This window comes from Dermacentor silvarum, chromosome 5 (genome assembly GCF_013339745.2).
Source record: "Dermacentor silvarum isolate Dsil-2018 chromosome 5, BIME_Dsil_1.4, whole genome shotgun sequence".
Taxonomy (NCBI): domain Eukaryota; kingdom Metazoa; phylum Arthropoda; class Arachnida; order Ixodida; family Ixodidae; genus Dermacentor; species Dermacentor silvarum.
The window spans coordinates 113,920,479-113,938,641 of NC_051158.1; the positions used below are offsets into that span (position 1 = coordinate 113,920,479).

The window sequence follows — 18,163 nt, forward strand, 5'->3', positions numbered from 1 at the left end:
TAAGAGGCTGGCACAAGTGCGATCCTGGAGAAGCTTTCTGATATACAGAAAACTTAACTGGCCAGTACTCTAACCACATGCACAATAGTATTGTGTGCAGTGTACGAGGTGTGTTAAAGAAAAAACGAACTTTTGCTATAACACCTTTACTACCCGCCGTGGTTGCTCAGTGGCTATGGTGTTGGGCTGCTGAGCACGAGGTCGCGAGATCGAATCCCGGCCATGGCGGCCGCATTTTCGATGGGGGCGAAATGCAAAAACACCCGTGTACTTAGATTTAGGTTCACGTTAAAGAACCCCGGGTGGTCCAAATTTCCGGAGTCCCCCACTATGGCGTGCCTCATAACCAGATGGTGGTTTTGGCACGTAAAACCCCATAATTTTAAATAACACCTTTACTGCTTATGGTAGAACATCTTAAGTGCTGTCCCCTTCAAAGTAGTCCCCTCTACTGGCAATGCACTCTTCCCATCTTTACTTCCATTTTTGGAAAGCTTCCTGGAACGCACTTTCTGGAATGGCATGCAGGCCTCGTCTCGCATTGTCCTGGATTTCCTCTACGGTTTGGAAACGACGTCCTTTCAAGGTGGTCTTCAGCTTGGGGAATAAAAAAAAGTCTGCTGAGGCTATGTCCAGAGAATTTGGTGGGTGGGGCACAACAGGAGTGTGGTGTTTCGCTAAGTAGCTGCGGACAAGGAGCTGCGCGTGAGCTGGGGCACTGTCATGATGCAACATCCAAGCCCGACTTTCCCACAATTCAGGCACATTACTGCGCACAGAATCTCTCAAAAGTGCTAGCATTCCCTGGTAAACTTCTTTGTTTGCCGTCTGACCATGTGGCACAAATTCCTGATGGAATTCCTCATGAAAAAACACAACCAACATCACCTTCATTTTTGATCGACTCATGCGTGCTTTTTTGGACGAGGAGAACCTTTGGCCACCCACTGCGATGACTGCATGTCTGTTTCAACATCATAGCCATAAACCCATGTCTCATCGCCTGCTGTGATGTTCTTAAGAAAGTTTTCATCGTCATTGGCAGCAGTGAGCAGTTCCTGGCTGATTTCAACACGGGTCTGCTTCTGTTCGTCAATCAACAAATGCGGCATGAATTTTGCACTGACACGACACATCCCAAGTTTGTCACTCAAAATTTCATGACATGATCCTACGCTGATACCCATTTCGTCAGCGACTTCTCGAACAGTCAAACGATGATTTCCACGAATCGCAGTTCGAACTCTCTCGACATGGTCTGTGGATGTGGAAGGTCGTCCAGGCTTGGGATCGTCACTGACCAACATTCTTCCGTCTCCAAAATGCTTAAACCAATCATAGCATTGCGTGCGACTCATACAGTCCTCCCCATATGCTTTGCTTGGCTAAGCAAATGAAATGGCTCTGTGAACGTTTTCCCAGGTTTGTAGCAGAACTTCACGCACCACATGCTGTTCTTCCAATTTCTACATTGTCACTTTGGCACCAATCCGAAGAACAGCTTGTTCATGTGCTCCCTTGAGCGGCTGTAGCTCGTCAACTAACGGTCAGAGCGAAACGCGGCAAATGTGAGATTGTTGTCTAAACCTGCCGCTACATGCGCTCAGTAGCCACAGCGCGCTGCCTCTGCCGGTTGGCGCGCTATTTCAAAAGTTCGGTTTCTTTTTGAACACACCTCGTATTTATCATTGCATGGCTGTCAAAATACGACTTTATACAAATATAGCTGGAGAAACATACTTCACCGATCAATCTCACAAGCCAAGCCTAATTTATTTTTTTCTTCATCTTTCACAGCACGATACACCGGGACGATACACCTCCCGGTGTGGTTTAGCATATTCTGCATTCAATGCCTTGCCAGTCACACAATTTATTGGATGATGTTCAGGAAACTGCATCCAACACAGAGGCATTTATGCGTATGACCTTGATTTTTCAGGAGGAAGAGAGGTTCTCCTGAGGTTTGTTGAATAAATGTCATTGCCTGACCTATGCATTCCTCTTGTCTGTTAGCAATGCCCAAACCTGGTGAGGAGCTTTTAATGTTCATTTACACAGCAGTAAATTTCGAGGAGAGCAAGCAGCCCCAATAACTGGCAATACATTAACACTTTATCGTGGCTATGTTTATTGCAAACACAACTGTTCTGAAGGCATAGTTGATGGATGATTCCTTTTACCTTGTTGAGCCTTGCCATGCAAGTATACTGCATAAATATGGTTACTGTAATGGAAGCAGTATCACTACAACAAATTTCTTTGCAACTTGTTAGACTACAGTGAAATAAATGTTACTTTGCGATTCAACATATGACAAAACATAGCAAAACTAGTAGCCCCTTCTCAATGCACAAGAACCCCACACAGCGTACTGCGCATATACTACAGAGATTCCATGTTCAGACTCATTTATCCCAAAAAGCACACCAATGTCCCTACTCCCTACTCTATGGCATCATGGTGCTGTGTTTTCATGTGTCCTCAAGTTACCGGCCTGTACAAAGGACTTGGAGCAGTTGGTCCAGTGATATGGTTGGTCGCCTGGGTGGATGTGCAAGTGTCTCTTGAGGTCACTGCTTTTCACAAAGGTCTGAAGGCAGGAAGGCCACCGAAATGGCTTCTCGCCTGTGTGGCTTCTTATGCGTGTATTCAGACAGAACAGGTTTCCAGTTTCAAATTTGCAGCAGTCACCGGTGGAGGCATCTCTGCTGTGACTTAGGAAGTTGTGAGAGAGGATGGATGCCTTGACCCTGCGTAATGAAAAAAAAACTGCAATTGTGGAATGCCAAAATCAGAACACACAGATGTTAGAGCTAATAATGAGCAAGTTGCTAGTCCAGTGCCTTGAGGGGGATCTCAGAAAACATGTAGCAAAGCACAACTGGTCGACCTGTCACATTTCCTCAGTATTTCATATATGATTGATTGCCCAATGACCAGGTTTAAAAATCTGAACATACTATCAGCAATGAAAGTATTGAACTATAAAACTTAAGGTGAGAGGATGATGAGTGTAGCGATCCATAAGTTCTTTCAATAATATTATTAATATTAAGTTTTCAATAAGTTACTACAGAGAAGATAAAACTGTCATTTCTTTGATAATAACATACAAGCATATACAAACTACAGAGCAGCAAACAAAAATTTTGTAATGATTGATTTCGAACACTGTACCATCAGCACAGCAGCCCAATGCACTACTCATTCGTCCACTGACTACCAGTGACCCAGGTAATCGGGAAAATGATTAGATACAAACATAGATACATAGATAGTTGGCCCCTGGAATGTGTGTGAGGTACCGTAAGAATGCTAACGCATTAGATAGCATGACAAGAAGACAGTGATGAAAGGGCTTCTTCGAGTGCACCCACACTGTTCAGGTTCACCACTCCTTATCCCTTTCAGGGCCCCCGACGGACAGGTACGTTTTCGCGTTTTGGACCCGTATCACTGACGTTAGATGGGAAAATTACGACCACACCAGGAAAGCATTTGTCATTATCTGTGTCATTCTTGCCCTTCTACATAACCAAAAATATACCGTTGTGCTCGTTTTACAATATCTAAGAAACAAAAATCTGACCCTGGAGGTGCATCACCTCTGAAAGAAACTGGCCCTGAAAGGGTTAAAAGTCCTGTCAGGTCAAACACAAGGCATCCACATAATCATGTACCTGAACAAACAAGAATTTCCTACAAGTAAAGCCACTAAGAGGTTAGAAAGACAAGACGTAATTCGCTTTTCTAGTGTACTGTAAATGTTAATGATATCAGAAGAATTAATTGATTAAAGAGGCAATACTTCAGGCAACAGGCAACACCAACATGTTTCAGTGAGACTTAACAATCAGAATTTATCATGATTGCGCACTTTCCTGGACACAATGGTCTTCTGAAAGAATAGTTAATTGATGAGCTCTGTTGTATGTTCACATAAAGGAATACCACATTAGGATGGTTACAGCAATGCACTGCAATGTCCCTACAACTTGCTAGATTACGCTGAACTATGCCTTGAAGTTTCTCTACAGTTCGATCAATACAATAGAGGATATGGTGACACTTGTGCTTCCAGATGCACCAGAACATAGTATGTATATTCCACATTCGGACTGCATTTAACACATACGGAACATTTCATGGCCAGTGACTTATACAGCGGTATCACAGTGCTATGTTTTCATATTGCTGCTCAAGTGAACGGTCGGCACAAAGGACATGGAGCAGATGGGGCAGCGGTATGGTAACTAGCCCGTGTGAATGCACAAGTGATCATTCCGTTTGGACCTTAGCGAAAATCCTTCAAAGCACAAACAGCATTCAAACGGACACCCTCCTGTGAGGACACTGTTATGCACTTCCTGCTCACGCAGCCTTCCACTCACATAGTGGGATGTATGGTTAGTTCGAAAGGCTATTCAAGGGCAGCGCGACCGGCAATATAAGCTATACTCATTTAAAAATGTTGATAGATGACATACTAGTCCATTAAAGTGGAGGTTTTTCAATTTTTAGTATCTAGTGATTAGTGGAAACTTCAGTAGCACCCATACACAGTAAAAGTAATCGGTTTGGAGGGCTTCACAGTGCGCCAATTATTTGGTAGCCAATGAGCCAATTTAAGCCACCTGGGGTTCTTTAACGTGCACCCAAAGCACAGCACACGAGCCGTTTTTGCATTTTGCCCCCATCAAAACGCAGCCACCGCAGCCTGGATTCGATCCCACGTCCTCGGGCTTAGCAGTGCATCGCCAAAGCCTCTACGGCAACACCACAGGTGTTTTTTTTTTTCGTTTTCTCAATCATTAGCGTGTTGAGGTAGTAGTTTTTGAATCCAAATTGAGTATGAATCAAAAGCGAATCAAATATTGCCAGACAAAATATAATATTTTCTAGTAGTTTTCAAATTATATAGGACAAGCTTTTCACTATATAAAGAAAGCAATTTTCAAGTCCTGGCATTCAGAACATTAAACAGTTCGTCATTAAAATGCACAGTATGAAGCATGCTTTATTAAAAGCAAAAAAGGGAGCATTAGCAATAACTAAACAATTCGTTCACAACGTGAAAGCATCTTCGGGTCATACGCAGTCATGCGTTATCATATACAATATATAAGTATAGCATTGTTTACCCATTATCTATGTGTGATATCATGACCAAATCAGAAAGGCGTGCAGAAAAGCATTTTTTATCTCGTTCGATTATCTCGTTCGAATGGTCACGGCAGATTGTCAGGAATTTCTGGGGTCTAGAAATGAACAGAACTCCTCAACCACACAGCGAAAGCAATTTATCTGTCAATCCATATCTTGATTGTGACAAATTTCTGGGGTCTAGAAATGGCCAGGACTCCTCAACCACAAAGCAAAAGCAATTGATCTGACACTACATAAAACGAAACCAATAAGAAAATAATATGAAACGCACTATAAGACCATGTATACAAATTATTCTACCCCCAACTCCCAAAACACAGCAAACTATACTAAACAGCATTCAGACAAACAAGTATGGAAGTAAAACAGCAACGGTCTGAACATCCTTGATCGTCGTGGCTGGAGTTCCCGAGCGTGGCGTCAGACGATGGTCTTCGCAGCTTCACGAGATCGTACACGCCAGCTTCGGTGACGATGACCGACGGCGTGCCGCCTGTACCAACTTCTGTGACGATGACGCATGCATGCCGGCTGGATGCACGTGGCACCGCACGTGGTTGGCCTTGCACCCAGCTACTGCCTTCGCCAGTTGGCTGTTCCTGTGGCCCTTGCCATGGTCAGTGGACGGACACGTAAGCTGAACTTAGACAGACTCCCCGACCACCTTAATGCGTCAACATGGCATTCAAACATTGCAGCTTCGGCGCAAAATTCAGAGATTAAAGTTTCTTTTTCAGCTGAAGCACAGGAAACTAGCTTTAAATCCAGATGATTACACATCGCCCCTCCTCACCCGAGAAACAAGGCATCGCCACGCTGAGTCCCTTACCCCTTTCAGTGCCAGAACTAATGCGTTCAAATTTTCTTTTTTTCCACGCACGGTAAATGAGTGGAACATTCTTCCATCGGCGTGGTTACACAGCACCGAGATAATCGAGCAAATGGTTACATAGCACGTAGTTTTTTTTTTCTTTCTTCTTTTTTCTCTTTCTGCTTTGTTGGTATCTTGTTTCCTTATGCACTCATTTCTTATTGGGATGTTGTTGCCTTGTTTTTGGTACAGTATTTGGTACCTTTTTGCTACCCTGATTGTATAACCACGGCCGCTGGATAAAAAAAGGTGCGGCCTGCCGCATCGGGCACGTTGCAATGGGAGTAAATGTGACAGCCGTAGTTGCATTGTCGGCCGCTTGGCTTGGCCGAACGGCGCTAGTCATCGGCGATGGAACGCGCCGTCGGCTGGCACGCGCGACGGCGTTCCTAGCGCATTCCTGACGCATTTGCTATGCCAATGCCAGACAACAGCCCCCGATGTGTGGCACCGCGGCGGATCACACCGTTTTCGATGCACGCGGCAGGCCGCACCTTTTTTTATCCAGCGGCCTTGGTATAACCTAACCTAACAATTGGGTCCTTCATTGTAGAGCTTATGGGTGTGTAAAGGCATCCTCGTTTAATTTCGGTTTGTTGCCAATCTTTCTGCCTTATTTGGTTTTTGTTGTTGTTCTAGTACTTGGTGCAAATTCTATTGATCCCTCTGTATTGTATGTACGTGTATACTTGCATTACTTTAATATACCCACTCCTGCTAGGGCCTCTTGATGGACTGCAGTATTCTCTAAATAAAATAAAATAAGCTAGCTTGGTTCGTGGGACGATGCTACGGCACTGTAGTTGCAGCTCATAATTGGTAGCCATCTTCAGCCCTGTTGGCCCCTCTAACTCGGATTCATGCCACAGCACTGTCTTCAGAACACCGCTGGAGATGCATTGTGCCGAGCCATAGGCACATGTTTGCCCCGGTGACTTCGAACGCCGCCCCTCGTGCTCATGCGCTCGTGCTTCTCCCACCAACTTCTTTATTCTCTTCCTGTGTTGCCTGTGCCTTTTACTCATGACATACGATTCTTCTGTGATTCTCAAGCGTGTTCTTAACACCGTGATGAACTGCCATGACAGCATCATGTCCAAGAGTTGGAATAGCCGCCCTAAATGCCTTTAGGTACTACAATCTGTTGGATTTCTCTACCCAAACTGAACCGACACCTTCTATACAACAGCATGTTAAGTAACAAGAACTCAGACAGTTCAAAGGAGTTCTCTCCATTTCTAGACCCCAGAAATTCGTGACAATTGGTGATCCTGCCAGCATCCAATTTCCTGTCCGTCATGGATTTCCTAGGTATAGAGATGGACTTGGATAATATTTTCCGTTTAGCCAAAGAGCTAGGTTTTTCAAAGGAAGAAACTCTGTGACTAGTCATGGAGGAGAAAGAACGCGTCCGAAAGGGAGCTCGCGCTAAAGGAACGCGAAATGAAACGCAAAGAAGAACGTGCGGATGCGCAAGAAGCACGTGCAATGAATGAACAATAAACTTTTATTTGAAACAGTGACTTGTCAGTCATGGTGGGAGGTGCATGCAAGAGAAAAAGAAATATTAGAGTTGAAAATGCCTTTGGCACAGGACACAGCATGCATCCGAGATGATCAGAGCGTTGCGTCTGTGTCCTCTGGCTTGCAGTCGCCGAGAGCCACCAAAATGTGTCCTCAGAAATAAATGGCACCGTTCGATGACAAACGTGATCATTTGGACGCATATTTGCATCATTTTGAATGCATAACCATGGGACAGGGTTAGGACTGAAGTGAATGGGCAACAGCCCTTAGTCTGTGTATGGTTGGAGAGGCTTCGAGTGTATTTGAAAGAATGACAGCATGTGACTCATATTGGACTATGATAAAGTTAAAAGGGCTTTGCTACAGAGATTGCAATTGACCACAGAAGCTTATCGCGAGCGGTTCCGAAACTGCAAACCTGGGGACACTGAGACAGGAAAACAATTTGTGTGTCGCTTGTCTAACTATTTTGGTAGATGGATTGAGATGGCACACACTGCAAAAGTGTACGAGGGTATGCACGATAGTATGGTATGTGAACGATCTGAGCGTTGCCTCTTGGTAGTCTTCAGCTGCGTGTGTTTCTTAAAGAAAGGAAAGTTGACTCACTCGATGAAGTAGCCAAGCATGCGGATCAGTACATGGAAGCTCAGGGGATTAGAAGCTCATAATGGCAACGGTTTGTATCAGAGTTGCGAGCCCTTAGAAGCCTAGGAAACACTAATGAAGGCACAGCCACAACAAAAGCAGATGATCCAAAGTACAAGCCCCAGGCCGTGGAATACATGTCGCAACCACAAATGTGCTTTCAACAACCACCCGCATGCACAAGTAGTGTGTCAGTTATGCAAGAGGAGAGGACACTGTGCAAATGAATGCAGATCAGGTACCTTGGGCAAAACAGCGTGCATAGTGGGCTCACAAGGAAAAGGTAAAGTAGATGCAAAGCACTGTACCAGTAACATAACGAAGCGGAACAGGACAACCAAGAAAACAAAGGAGCAATAAGTAAAAGCTGACTTTGTTCGAAAGGACCATCTCTACCAGTTGCCACAGGGGAGGTTGAAGGACAAAGGGTTAAAGTGTTAAAAGAGATACTGGCCCTAACAATGTATTGGTACGAACAGCTTTTGTGGATGAAGGGAATTTGACAGCAAGATCGGTATCAGTCATCCTGGTGGATAACTCTAAGAAACCTTCCAGAGGCTAGTATCAGAGTTGCGAGCCCTTACTACTCTGGTGACAATGCAGTTGGTGACGCAATGCAGTCGTAGAGGCATTGCGTAATCAAGGAGTATAGGAGGCATACGTGATTATCTTGGCAAATAACTACAAGGATTGCAAAGCAATCTTGGTTCTCCACAAGAAAAGTAGAAAGATAATCATCAAGAAAGAGGTCCAGGCAAAGAGACACAATCTCTCCAGTGCTATTCACTGCATGCTTAGAAGTATACAAGCTCTTAGACTGAAAAGGCTTAGGAGTGAGGATCAATGGCGAATATCTCGGCACCATGTCACTGACGTCAAATAGGAATGTGAGCACAATACCTGGAGAGATTTTGTCATTATCCGTGTCATTTCTGCCCTTCTACGTAACAAAAAGTAAACCGCTGTGTTCGTTTTATAATATCCAAGAAAAAGAAACGATGCTGCAGGTCAGTCACCTCTGAAAAAAAAAAAAATGGCACTGAGAGGGTTACAAATGCTATCAGGTCAAACACAAGGCATCCACGTATTCATGCACCTAAACAAACAAGACTTTCCTACAGGTGAAGCCACTACGAGGCTAGAAAGACAACACGCAATTACCTTTTCTTGTGCACTGTAGACATTAATGATTTCAGAAGAACATTTAAACAGGCAGCTATTCATTTGGAGGACACCGAAATATTTCAGTGAGACCTCCCAATCAGAATTTACCCACAACTGAGCATTTTGCTGCACACACGTCTTCCATAGAAACAGGTGATGGATTAGCTTTGTTGTGCCTTCATATACAGGTATACACACCTGCCAACCTGGGGACTGCGAAAATCGGGAGACTCATTGCACGGGGAGGGGGATCTCTCTCTCTATGCCGCGCATGCTATTAGTCTAGTCTGAAAGGTTAGACATATCTTGTCTGCAATTCAACTCAGATATATAAAGTATAAAGCGAACGCAATGCGTCGGGCACGAGACTGCCAATTTTTTGGCCAGTATCCTCTCCTTGAAGTGCTTGCATGCACAACAGTTCGCTTTCAACCCGCCCGCATTTCTCTAGGTTGCCACGACAGGGTAAAGCTGCGATGAGGTGTCACCGCTGCCGTCGACTGCAAAGGTGAAAACATGGCATCCGTAGCGCTTCGCATCTTCGCACTTCGGGAACATCTTGCGCAGAAGTGGCCCAACGTGATCATTCACCCTTAGCGGCAAATTGTACTCCGTGAGAAATCCAGTGAAAAGGCACTCTGCACGCACAACATTATCTTCATTGCTGTTGCCAAAGAAGTTGCTCACGGCTTTCTGCTTCTCTGCAGCACGAAGGAAGCTTTGGTGTTTGGCAGTCGCCAAATGCAGCTTTATGTCACCTTAGCCGCCGTGGGCCATGCTCACGCCGCATGCGCAAGTCGTGCAAAATAAGAATTGCTCGCGTTTCCTGGACCGCACGAAACACGGGAATTTTGACGTACAAGACTTCAAGAAACACTGTAGTTCTTAGGCTTCGACGACACCATGCTGTCAAGAAAGCTGTGTAGAGCAAAATGTTATCACGCGCACTCATCAACGCATTGTTCTGATAAGTAGAGTGACCTAGGTCACTATACTGATAAGATCTGAACCGAGTTGAGTTTTGCACTCAAACGGATTGGATTCCAATCTGACTTCGGCTAGCTACCTAGCTCGTGATGGAAATCTCGATGCGGCTGTGCTGAACGACGTGGATTTAGTTTTTTTGTTTTTTTTTTTTTTTTTTCCAAAATGCAACAAGACAAAATGCAACAAGACAAATGGCATTGGCCAGCATAAATTAAATATGCATCTATAATGAGTAGCAGGTGAACCATGTGAGATGATGATGCCAGTCACCAAAACGCAGGAATCTGTTAACAAGAGATAAAGAAAAAAAAGGAAAGTGTCTGAAGGGAAGATGTGCGAGGTGGGTTCCCAGGTTAATTAAATCATGTTGTTATGCAGATTATATGTGAACCGTGATAAAGGAGGAGGTCCCATAGTAAAACTGTCAGGGCAACCTCCTGTTAATGCACCAAAAATTGAGCAAGAGTCACCAACCAATCCATAAGCAGCAAGAAATATAAACACGATATAAACATAAAAAATATATTTAATAAGGCATTGCAATAAGCTATGCCAACATCAGTGAAGTATGAATCAAGAAAAGCAGTTTCCATGAAAAAAAAAAAAGAAACATCTTGAACAGCACTCACATTAAAATTGAACAAGCTTGGACAGCTCTTCAACATCCAAGAAAATCGTTGCAATTAAAGTTCTTTCATTCCATTTTTCATGATGAAACTGGTATTAAACTTTCTACATGATGAGCCTATACTACTTATCAGACAGAAATGATCATGCTAAAGGGGTTATAAGGTATCGTACAGATGTATTTGCACATTTTGCTTTGCTTTTACACTTGATGAGTGAAATCAGTCGGATGCAAGTACTGTGGATGTTCCCACAAGTGTATTTTCCTCATCCTTGGAAGATGTTTTAGTTTAATGTTCAAGTGACAGCTGTACCTGTCTGCTTCCCTGTTTTTCATTCCAGTTATTTTTTCGACCCACCTGCAATAATGCTGAATTGGGTGATGTAGGTACCTGAATAAATAAATACAGTACTACTGTAAAAAAAAAAAAAAAAACAGATGAGCACATTGACAGGTACGAAACAAGTCAGAATTAAATACAAACAGCGAAGAGAACAGTGGTTGTGGACATGCCACTTTACAATCGTTTAGCGACATTCCCAGAAGAAGATATCCAGGACTGTTTCCCGATACACAGTGTCCATAGGCAGAGTTTGTTACCTTGTGGAGCACTTGCGAAAGGCTTTGTGCAACATAATTTTTGCATTGTTACAGGTGGTGCTCTGCATAGGCTAAAAAGAACAATCAGCGGAATGCCATGCAGCTGTTAACTTAGCTGCTAAGGAGAGAGGAGACAAGATGAAAAATGTCACAGTTTCGCCCTAAGGGCGAAGCAATGAATGCGATAGCAACACAGCAATGTCATACGAAGTAAGGTGAGCGGTTTTGGTAGCAATATGAATTGTAGTAAACATGAGCTGATTAAGTAAGCAGGTGTGCTGCGGCGTAAGTAGACCGACATGAAGAGAGACTCGATGACCACCAGAAGGCGCGTGTGAAACCGTGATGTTGATGAGAAGCGCTTCCCGTGGGCAGAGCGAGCGAAGGGACACACCTGTAGTGCTGCACTGCCGATCCGGGCAGCATTGCATGTGTAGCGTGCGTTGGAAAATGTGGCCCGACTATTACTAACTGAATGAACAAGCGTGTTGTGAGCACGCACAAACAAACAGGAATAGATCACACTGAACGACTGCAGACAACGACTGTAAAAACGCTGGCAGCGAGCGTATATACACCGCAGCGGGCGAAGGTACGTGCGGTCTATCGCTTCAACGGAAACTGAGCGGCGAATTCACGGCACATAAAGGTCAGAGCCGCGTGGAGATACGAGACGGTGCGGACGAGCGACGAGCGCGGTTGTTGGCAGCGCAGAAGTGCGCCCCCCCCCCCCCCCCCCCCTGCGCTCCCTCCGGCGCTGGCTTCCCGCTTCCTTGCTTGCGCGTGGGTGATTGAGTGCGTACGCTCTCCGTGAAGCGCGCGTCCCTGCACGCTTCCGCTCGGGCATACGGTGCGCGGCGAAGATTTTATCTATAGGGAACCTCACGGCGACGGCGACGGCAGAAATCCGGTAGAAGTGTCCATATAATTGCTATCGCAATAAAAGAAGGCGATGGTTGCTGAGCAAGCCGTGTTGATGTGGACATGCACCAGTGCAGACGCATCTCCAGCTGTGCCCTGGGGACATGGACAAGCAGCATAGGAGACCTCGACCAGAGTGGGGCCAACCAGGAGATGGCCGGCAACAGATCTGGCTTCAGATCCCCAGCTACACTGCATCGTGGCACTGATCCAAAGTCCCATTCTAGTCGCAAACAGCCGTCACCAGACACTGTCGAGTGCCACTGGACATGCACGAGTGCAGATGTACCTCCAGCTGTGCCCTGGCGACGTGGACAAGCAGCATAGGAGACCTCGAAGAGAGAAGGGCCAACCAGGAATTAGCCGGCAACAGATCCTGCTCCTGAGCCCCGGCTATAGTGCATCGTGGCACTGCTCTGCAGTTCCATTCTAGTCGCAAGCAGCCGTCACCACACACCGTCGAGTGCCACTGGACATGCACGAGTCCAGATGCATCTCCAGCTGCGCCCTGGCGACGTGGACAAGCAGCATAGCGGACCTCGACGAGAGAGGGGCCAACCAGGAATTAGCCAGCAACAGATCCTGCTCCTGAGCCCCTGCTACACTGCACCATGGCACTGCTCCGCAGTCCTATTCTAGTCGCAAACAGCCGTCACCACACACCGTCGAGTGCCACTGGACATGCACGAGTGCAGATGCATCTCCAGCTGCGCCCTGGCGACGTGGACAAGCAGCATAGGGGACCTCGACGAGAGAGGGGCCAACCAGGAATTAGCCAGCAACAGATCCTGCTCCTGAGCCCCTGCTACACTGCACCGTGGCACTGCTCCGCAGTCCTATTCTAGTCGCAAACAGCCGTCACCATACACCGTCGAGTGCCACTGGACATGCACGAGTGCAGATTCATCTCCAGATGCGCCCTGGCGACGTGGCCAAGCAGCATAGGAGACCTCGAAGAGAGAAGGGCCAACCAGGAATTAGCCGGCAACAGATCCTGCTCTTGAGCCCCTGCTACACTGCACCGTGGCACTGCTCCGCAGTCCCATTCTAGTCGCAAACAGCCATCACCACACACCGTCGAGTGCCACTGGACATGCACGAGTGCAGATGCATCTCCAGCTGCGCCCTGGCGATGTGGACAAGCAGCATAGGGGACCTCGACGAGAGAGGGGCCAACCAGGAATTAGCCGGCAACAGATCCTGCCCCTGAGCCCCTGCTACACTGCACCGTGGCACTGCTCCGCAGTCCTATTCTAGTCGCAAACAGCCGTCACCATACACCGTCGAGTGCCACTGGACATGCACGAGTGCAGATTCATCTCCAGATGCGCCCTGGCGACGTGGCCAAGCAGCATAGGAGACCTCGAAGAAAGAAGGGCCAACCAGGAATTAGCCAGCAACAGATCCTGCTCCTGAGCCCCTGCTACACTGCACCGTGGCACTGCTCCGCAGTCCTATTCTAGTCGCAAACAGCCGTCACCACACACCGTCGAGTGCCACTGGACATGCACGAGTGCAGATGCATCTCCAGCTGCGCCCTGGCGATGTGGACAAGCAGCATAGGGGACCTCGACGAGAGAGGGGCCAACCAGGAATTAGCCGGCAACAGATCCTGCCCCTGAGCCCCTGCTACACTGCACCGTGGCACTGCTCCGCAGTCCTATTCTAGTCGCAAGCAGCCGTCACCACACACCGTCGAGTGCCACTGGACATGCACGAGTGCAGATGCATCTCCAGCTGCGCCCTGGCGACGAAGAAGAGCAGCATAGGAGACCTCGACGAGAGAGGGGCCAACCAGGAATTAGCCAGCAACAGATCCTGCTCCTGAGCCCCTCCTACACTCCACCGTGGTACTGCTCCGCAGTCCTATTCTAGTCGCAAGCAGCCGTCACCAGACACCGTCGAGTGCCACTGGACATGCACGAGTGCAGATGCATCTCCAGCTGCGCCCTGGCGACGAAGAAGAGCAGCATAGGAGACCTCGACGAGAGAGGGGCCAACCAGGAATTAGCCAGCAACAGATCCTGCTCCTGAGCCCCTCCTACACTCCACCGTGGTACTGCTCCGCAGTCCTATTCTAGTCGCAAGCAGCCGTCACCACACACCGTCGAGTGCCACTGGACATGCACGAGTGCAGATGCATCTCCAGCTGCGCCCTGGCGACGAAGAAGAGCAGCATAGGAGACCTCGACGAGAGAGGGGCCAACCAGGAATTAGCCAGCAACAGATCCTGCTCCTGAGCCCCTCCTACACTCCACCGTGGTACTGCTCCGCAGTCCTATTCTAGTCGCAAGCAGCCATCACCAGACACCGTCGAGTGCCACTGGACATGCACGAGTGCAGATGCATCTCCAGCGGCGCCCTGGCGACGTGGACAAGCAGCATAGGAGACCTCGACGAGAGAGGGGCCAACCAGGAATTAACCAGCAACAGATCCTGCTCCTGAGCCTCTCCTACACTCCACCGTGGTACTGCTCCGCAGTCCTATTCTGGTCGCAAGCAGCCGTCGTTACACACCGTCGAGTGCCACTGGACATGCACGAGTGCAGATTCATCTCCAGATGCGCCCTGGCGACGTGGCCAAGCAGCATAGGAGACCTCGAAGAGAGAAGGGCCAACCAGGAATTAGCCGGCAACAGATCCTGCTCTTGAGCCCCTGCTACACTGCACCGTGGCACTGCTCCGCAGTCCCATTCTAGTCGCAAACAGCCATCACCACACACCGTCGAGTGCCACTGGACATGCACGAGTGCAGATGCATCTCCAGCTGCGCCCTGGCGATGTGGACAAGCAGCATAGGGGACCTCGACGAGAGAGGGGCCAACCAGGAATTAGCCGGCAACAGATCCTGCCCCTGAGCCCCTGCTACACTGCACCGTGGCACTGCTCCGCAGTCCTATTCCAGTCGCAAGCAGCCGTCACCACACACCGTCGAGTGCCACTGGACATGCACGAGTGCAGATGCATCTCCAGCTGCGCCCTGGCGACGAAGAAGAGCAGCATAGGAGACCTCGACGAGAGAGGGGCCAACCAGGAATTAGCCAGCAACAGATCCTGCTCCTGAGCCCCTCCTACACTCCACCGTGGTACTGCTCCGCAGTCCTATTCTAGTCGCAAGCAGCCGTCACCAGACACCGTCGAGTGCCACTGGACATGCACGAGTGCAGATGCATCTCCAGCTGCGCCCTGGCGACGAAGAAGAGCAGCATAGGAGACCTCGACGAGAGAGGGGCCAACCAGGAATTAGCCGGCAACAGATCCTGCTCCTGAGCCCCTGCTACACTGCACCGTGGCACTGCTCCGCAGTCCTATTCTAGTCGCAAGCAGCCGTCACCACACACCGTCGAGAGCCACTGGACATGCACGAGTGCAGATGCATCTCCAGCTGCGCCCTGGCGACGTGGACAAGCAGCATAGGGGACCTCGACGAGAGAGGGGCCAACCAGGAATTAGCCAGCAACAGATCCTGCTCTTGAGCCCCGGCTATAGTGCATCGTGGCACTGCTCTGCAGTTCCATTCTAGTCGCAAGCAGCCGTCACCACACACCGTCGAGTGCCACTGGACATGCACGAGTGCAGATGCATCTCCAGCTGCGCCCTGGCGACGTGGACAAGCAGCATAGGGGACTGCGACGAGAGAGGGGCCAACCAGGAATTAGCCAGCAACAGATCCTGCTCCTGAGCCCCTCCTACACTGCACCGTGGCACTGCTCCGCAGTCCTATTCTAGTCGCAAGCAGCCGTCACCACACACCGTCGAGTGCCACTGGACATGCACGAGTGCAGATGCATCTCCAGCTGCGCCCTGGCGACGTGGACAAGCAGCATAGGGGACCTCGACGAGAGAGGGGCCAACCAGGAATTAGCCGGACACAGATCCTGCTCCTGAGCCCCTGCTACACTGCACCGTGGCACTGCTCCGCAGTCTTATTCTAGTCGCAAGCAGCCGTCACCACACACCGTCGAGAGCCACTGGACATGCACGAGTGCAGACGCATCTCCAGCTGCGCCCTGGCGACGTGGACAAGCAGCATAGGGGACCTCGACGAGAGAGGGGCCAACCAGGAATTAGCCGGCAACAGATCCTGCTCCTGAGCCCCTGCTACACTGCACCGTGGCACTGCTCCACAGTCCTATTCTAGTCGCAAGCAGCCGTCACCACACACCGTCGAGTGCCACTGGACATGCACGAGTGCAGAGGCATCTCCAGCTGCGCCCTGGTGACGCAGACAAGAAGCATAGGAGACCTCGACGAGAGAGGGGCCAACCAGGAATTAGCCAGCAACAGATCCTGCTCCTGAGCCCCTCCTACACTCCACTGTGGTACTGCTCCGCAGTCCTAATCTAGTCGCAAGCAGCCGTCATTACACACCGTCGAGTGCCACTGGACATGCACGAGTGCAGATGCATCTCCAGCTGCGCCCTGGCGACGAAGACAAGCAGCATAGGAGACCTCGACGAGAGAGGGGCCAACCAGGAATTAGCCAGCAACAGATCCTGCTCCTGAGCCCCTCCTACATTCCACCGTGGTACTGCTCCGCAGTCCTATACTAGTCGCAAGCAGCCATCACCAGACACCGTCGAGTGCCACTGGACATGCACGAGTGCAGATACATCTCCAGCTGCGCCCTGGCGACGCAGACAAGCAGCATAGGAAACCTCGACGAGAGAGGGGCCAACCAGGAATTAGCCGGCAACAGATCCTACTCCTGATCCCCGGCTATAGTGCATCGTGGCACTGCTCTGCAGTTCAATTCTAGTCACAAGCAGCCGTCACCACACACCGTCGAGTGCCACTGGACATGCACGAGTGCAGATGCATCTCCAGCTGCGCCCTGGCGACGTGGACAGGCAGCATAGGGGACTGCGACGAGAGAGGGGCCAACCAGGAATTATCCGGCAACAGATCCTGCTCCTGAGCCCCTGCTACACTGCACCGTGGCACTGCTCCGCAGTCCTATTCTAGTCGCAAACAGCCGTCACCACACACCGTCGAGTGCCACTGGACATGCACGAGTGCAGATGCATCTCCAGCTGCGCCCTGGCAACGTGGACAAGCAGCATAGGAGACCTCGACGAGAGAGGGGCCAACCAGGAATTAGCCAGCAACAGATCCTGCTCCTGAGCCCCTCCTACACTCCACCGTGGTACTGCTCCGCAGTCCTATTCTAGTCGCAAGCAGCCATCACCAGACACCGTCGAGTGTCACTGGACATGCACGAGTGCAGATACATCTCCAGCTGCGCCGTGGCGACGCAGACAAGCAGCATAGGAGACCTCGACGAGAGAGGGGCCAACCAGGAATTAGCCGGCAACAGATCCTGCTCCTGAGCCCCTGCTACACTGCACCGTGGCGCTGTTCCGCAGTCCTATTCTAGTCGCAAACAGCCGTCACCACACACCGTCGAGTGCCACTGGACATGCACGAGTGCAGATGCATCTCCAGCTGCGCCCTGGCGACGCAGACAAGCAGCATAGGAGACCTCGACGAGAGAGGGGCCAACCAGGAATTAGCCAGCAACAGATCCTGCTCCTGAGCCCCTCCTACACTCCACCGTGGTACTGCTCCGCAGTCCTATTCTAGTTGCAAGCAGCCGTCATTACACACCATCGAGTGCCACTGGACATGCACGAGTGTAGATGCATCTC

At 49.3% G+C, this 18,163-nt stretch overlaps 2 long non-coding RNA genes across 2 annotated transcripts; both read right to left on the reverse strand.

Moving 5' to 3' along the window:
- Positions 1–1,426: 1,426 nt before the first annotated feature.
- Positions 1,427–10,051, reverse strand: LOC125945965 (uncharacterized). Its single transcript, XR_007467272.1, has 3 exons — positions 9,578–10,051; positions 9,116–9,233; positions 1,427–2,753 (listed from the first exon to the last, which is right to left on the reverse strand). It is a non-coding gene; the product is annotated as an uncharacterized LOC125945965 (long non-coding RNA).
- Positions 10,052–14,852: 4,801 nt separating this feature from the next.
- LOC125945966 (uncharacterized) lies at positions 14,853–16,729 on the reverse strand. The gene is made up of 3 exons (XR_007467273.1): positions 16,556–16,729; positions 15,938–16,349; positions 14,853–14,907 (listed from the first exon to the last, which is right to left on the reverse strand). It is a non-coding gene; the product is annotated as an uncharacterized LOC125945966 (long non-coding RNA).
- Between the last annotated feature and the right edge of the window lie 1,434 nt (positions 16,730–18,163).